At 49.3% G+C, this 5,642-nt stretch overlaps 1 long non-coding RNA gene across 1 annotated transcript; it reads left to right on the forward strand.

Moving 5' to 3' along the window:
- The first annotated feature begins 3,540 nt into the window (after positions 1-3,540).
- LOC144149903 (uncharacterized) lies at positions 3,541-5,381 on the forward strand. Its single transcript, XR_013318385.1, has 4 exons — positions 3,541-3,788; positions 3,919-3,994; positions 4,093-4,261; positions 5,262-5,381. It is a non-coding gene; the product is annotated as an uncharacterized LOC144149903 (long non-coding RNA).
- Positions 5,382-5,642: the final 261 nt, after the last annotated feature.

Genomic DNA, 5,642 nt, shown 5'->3' on the forward strand with positions numbered 1-5,642 from the left:
GACGAGGCAAAGAAATAGTCATGGTTTGCATTTGTATTATTCGCAACCTAATGGGGCGAATGTTCTGTTTTCGGCAGGCGCCTCGTAGGTGTTGTGAAATCCCCCCCCCCCTACCGGATAATGGCCGCCGCGAGAGAAGTCTGTCTTGATTTTACCTAACCGGCCAAACAGCTTCCGCTCACTGACTAGCCAGAGTCACTGTTAATTATTGATAGTGACGCTGGCTAGTCAGTGAGCGGGAGCGGTTTGGCCGGTTAGGTAAAATCAAGACAGACTGCTCCCGTCCAGTACAGCTGGTGTCGTTTCACAACTGCGAGTGATTAGTCTGTCTTGATTTTACCTAACCGGCCAAACCGCTTCCGCTCACTGACTAGCCAGCGTCACTATCAACAATTAGCAGTGACTCTGGCTTGCCAGTGAGCGGAAGCGGCTTGGCCGGTTAGGCAAAATCAAGACAGACTGCTCTCGCGGCGGCCGTCTCGGGGTAGGGGTGGGGGGAGATTTCACAACACCTACAAGGCGCCTGCCCTGTTTTCTGCACCTCAATTGCTTTTACTGCGGAGCAGTATTTGTCTTATCCACCCCCTCCCCCCTCCTCTCCCGTTTTCATTCCGGTGAGCCGCTTTACTCGGCGACGCTCCGGGGCTCCTCCTCGCCACCGCTGACCCCCTATCCCGACAGTTATCCCATCGCCAAGACCCATGCCTCATTCACAACTTGCGCAAGCGGCTGACCACAGCGGTAGCGCCGTTATCAAATGGTTACGGGGAATCAACACAACCGCAAATGGACGTAAAAAGCACGTTCCTCCGCCGTGGCCGCCTGGAATCCCTCCTGGTGTAAATGGGTTGGAACGCCGTCGTGAGGCCATAATCCTACTTCAGCTTGAAAGGCTTTCCGAGCGTCATCTTCGCCGGTCGCCGGTTTTTTGCGTTCCCGGGTTGGAGCTGGAAGGAGTGGGACATGCACGCGCCGCTGCGCTTCGTGTAACTACCGATGACATGCCCGTTGGGTTGGAGGGAAGTTTAAACTGGGAAGACGATGGGCTCATCGCGCCCTGTCAGCTGCACTGCGTAATCGAGCGGTTTGGGTCTGGGTTGTTGTATTACACAGACACTAGGATGCCTCCGACGGTGCAGGGTTAAAGACAGTCCAGTTTGTCCACTAGAATAAAGCTCGAGACCTTCCAGGTTTAACTCGCCATGGGACGGTCGCATGTCGTTTGCTAGGAGGAAAAACGGCAAATGAAGAAGCGTCGGCCCGAACTGAAGCGCGAATAGCCACGAAAGCAATGGAATGCCGCTGCCGCCGTCATTGCCTGCAAGTTCGAGCTTTACGACTTGCCGCAAATTCCTCCCGGAGGAACGACAACTTGCCTGCTCGGAACGCTGGATTTTGCAAATATTACTTGAGCAGCTTAAAGGCTTTCAGAGCGACATTTTCAACAGTTTCCTCCACTCCTAAGCACGGGCACATAACCGGTTCCCGGCGATGAACAGTTCGTTGTGCTGGCGGGAAGTTTAAATGTGGGCGTCAAGCGGCCCAATGCCACCGGTCCGGCGTCCTATTGGTCGATGGACTTGGTTGGTCTGTTACACATACAGTATGATGCCTACGACACGGGAGGGAAACAAACAGCTCCAGGTTCGTCTGTCAGAATGAAGCTCGAGTGCCTCCAAGTTTCATTCAGCTAATTTGCTAGCAAGTATGCTAAATACCAAATTACAAAAAAACGTGTTTTATTATATGCTATCCTTGGACGGCTCCTATAGGTTCGCTGGTCATCCTTGTTCACAGAGTGGAAGGACGCTAATTTTTTGTTTAGTTTTTCTCTTCTAACATTCTGTGGAGCAGGATTACGATGTCGCTCCTGAACCTACAAGTGCCTAAAAAGGTACTAAATGTAGATACTGAATGCCTAAAATCTAGAAAAAGAATTTCTACATCTGAAACAATATTTGGTGGTTCACGAAAACGAATCAGTGCTTTTATACTCTCTGAAGAAGGAGGACCTTCGAAGATGGGTGCAGTCCAAGAACCGAATAAAACAAAACACGTTTGCGAGATAAGCCAGGAAAAACACTGTAGCGACGGGCGCAAACCGACTGGCGTAAAATACCTTGCCAAAGAGTTTTCTTGGGTTATCTCTTTCCTCTTCCAAATTTAAAGCGGCGTCCCCGCCCAAGAAGACAATGCATTTGCATGGAGTCACAGCGTTGTTTTAAAACGACGGCCTCTCGTTTTAGAGAGGGAGAGAGAAAACATGTATTGCCAGTCACCGACCTAAGTCCAAGGGCCGAATTCTCCAAAACGGCGCCGTCGTTTCGCGTGTGACGTCAGTTTGACGTCAAATTGAGCAAGACCCTGGCCTTGCAAGGTGTCGGGGAGAACGAAGGAGAGGAACTAGCCAATCAAAGAGCACGCTACGTTCTCTAGCGTTGTCCCTATAGAGACTTCTAGGGAACGTCGCGTTGCCAACCGATTCGGCCACAATTCGCTAAATTCTTGCCGGTGGGTAAAAAAAAAAAGGTATGCTTTCGTATTGTAAGTTACCTGTACGTTTTATACGTTTTTTTTTTGCTTACTTTAAATAATGTTCATGACAGTTAAACATGTTTATTTTTCAAGTTTGTCTACCTTTGAAGCGCTGCGTAGCGTGAGTCGCGCCGCGAGCGCTCCTGGCGCCTATGTTGCCTATGTGCGGTTCAGTCGCTCAGTGCGGTGCGGGTAGTTTGAAATCCTGCAAAGATGTCGTCCCACCGTGGCGTCAAGACGGGCCCGCAGGCGTCGCAACGACAACTCGACATGCTTGTCAGTTTCGTCGAGGAGAACAACATCTTGGCTCGGGAGTCCTGCGAGCACGCATCATCTGAAAGAAAAAGAAAAGCATGGTGCGCGCTCGAAGGACTCCTTAACCGAGAAGGGCCCGCTAAGAAAACTGTCGCGCAATGGAAGGCGGTGTGGAGGAGGCAGCGCGGGAGAACTCGGAATCTGGCGTCTCAGTGCGGCGTGAATATGCGGTGAGCATTACCTTATGCATTATTTTGCTATTTTGGTGCCATCAATCAGCGGCTTTATTGTTTCCGTGTGCGCTCCGCGTCCCGTGTACACAGTGTGTGTGCGGGCGCACATCCACTCACGCACGTATTAAGTATGTCTGGCAGGCGCCTCGTAGGCTTTGTGAAATCCCCCCCTACCCCGAGACTGCCGCCGCGAGGGCAGTCTGTCTTGATTTTACCTAACCGGACAAACCGCTTCCGCACACTGACCAGCCAGAGTCACTATCAATAATTAACAGTGACTCTGGCTAGTCCGTGAGCGGAAGCGGTTTGGCCAGTTAGGTAAAATCTCTCGCGGCAGCCATTATGCGACGCTGTCGGGGCGCGTTGGCGAGCGAGTACGGCACGCTTATCAATGCATGCGGCCCGAAGACCGCGAGACGGACGGTCGCGACGATGGCAGCCGGTCTCCCGAGCGCAATAGCGAAGTGCACTGCACGGAATTACCGGTCTCCGGTAGGGGGGGGGGGGGGGGGGGAGAGGCGCCAGCCGTATGTTGTAGTTACTCTTTGTACAGTATGTTATTGTACAGTTACACTTTGTACAGCAACTGCTTTTATTGCCTGTGCGTATGCTTAGTGAGTGTCATGGTTTTCCAGGGGCACTGGAGGTGGCAGGCTACCGGGCCTGGATGGGCGGATCCTCGAAATCATTGGGCCGAGCAGTGCGGTCGGCGTGACATCGCCTATTCTGGAACCGCCTACCGACGACGACGATGACAGTAGCCAGGTACAAGTGCAAACCGAGGCTATGGAGATCTGCGTTTACATTTGACGGATTTCGTTGTGCACATATATGTACAGTGCTCATGCGCGCACAGGAAGCTCACCTTTTGTTATTCTCTTTGCCGGATGGTTAGGTTCCGGCGTCCACCCTAACTGGCGCCCAGCGGCCGCCGTTATCGACAGGCGATGCAGCGGGCACCAGCGGGGCAGGTTTGTAAACGCACAGCTTGCACAATATTCAGCGGTAGCGACGTTGATTGCTTAATTATAATGCACAGCATGCAAAAATGCATCCCGAACATTTGCAGGGGCTGTGGTCCAGGCTGCCGATTTCGTGTACGCCCCGCCGCAGTCAAGCTCACCGGAACACACCCCAACGTGGTGGAGTCCACCGGCGCGCAGGTTGGAGTCGAGCAGCAGTGCGTCTTCTCTCGAGGCCACCCCTCCAATGCATCCCAACAGCAGCCATGCCAGTGGGTAAGCAATTCAAGTGACAATGGTGTGTGTGTTCTTAGCGGAGTAAAGCTTATTGGCGAACACGTCCTGCACAAGACAAGGTACTGGCATTGTCGCTGAATTCTTGAATTCTTTATTATTTCCAGCGGTGTGAAATACATACAAATTATTAAACAGAAAAGGGTCCCATAGTCAACAGACTGCAACGGTACCCTGGATTAATCCATACACAATAAAGAATGCACAGAAAGAAGCAAAACAAAAAAACAGTAACTAAACAATGAACACAGTTTAGGCAGCGCTAAAGTAGAATACGGAAAAGCGAAGAAGGCGGTTAAACAAAAAAATGCGAAAAAAAATACGTGTTGCACATTACCAGCACAATACTAATCAAACAAGGTAAAAAGGATGGCAGCAAAAAATACATTACCTATACACTTGCAGCGCACATACCATCTCGCTGAACTCAGAAAACTTAGGCAATGAAATGAACCGTAACATAGCATTACAGATAATGAAAACAATACATTTATCGATTCACCAAAAACATTTTTAGCAAGTGCTTGAAGGAAAAGAATGATGCTGACGATTTTAGTTCTGCCGAAAGACTATTCCAAAATGAGATAGCTGAAAAGGTGGATGTCATGTGACCACAGGTAGTACGGACTATGGATATCAAATAATTTTCGTTGGCTGCAATTATGGTGGAGTTGGTATTTTGTAATAGTTGCCTGTCAATAATTTGTTGCGATAAATTATTAACATGCAGTCGAAACAAAAACGTGGCTATGTTGTAAAAGAATAAATTTCGAACCGATAAGACATTATTCCACTGAAGCAAAACACAGGCGGTAGCGAGAAATGAGCTGTTAGTAAAGATACGAAGAGACTGATTTTGGATATGTTGTAATGGTGCCAGATGACAATCATAAGTGTTACCCCATGCAACAATACCATATGTGACATGACTGTGAATGAACTATGACTACAACTATGAACACAACCTCTTGGCATCTTGCAGGGAGTCTTGGCGCCCCACACAACAAGCCCCTGGGGACTTCGTGCCTGGCATGGCTGCCAACTATGAACGCATTGTTCAGTTGGAGGAGGCCAAGAGAGAGGTTTGCATTTAGTGCATCGCTGTCAATGTGTAATGCATAATGTTTAAATTGAAGATAACGCGTACGCACATGTTTAAAAGCGAAATATGAATGCTTTGTTTGCTCTTACTGTTAAAAACGCTGCTGCATGAAAAGTGTAGGGCATATGTTGCTGAGAAATATTCAGAGTGTGCAATTTAGTACTGGCAGAATAATTACGTGGGCACATGCATTTGACTCCAACAGTTTTATCTATGTATTAACTTATTCACAATGCACGTAAAGGCCCCATGAGGGGGTAT

Source organism: Haemaphysalis longicornis, unplaced genomic scaffold, assembly GCF_048455015.1.
Source record: "Haemaphysalis longicornis isolate Haplotype H1 unplaced genomic scaffold, Haemaphysalis longicornis Haplotype H1 scaffold_8, whole genome shotgun sequence".
NCBI lineage: Eukaryota > Metazoa > Arthropoda > Arachnida > Ixodida > Ixodidae > Haemaphysalis > Haemaphysalis longicornis.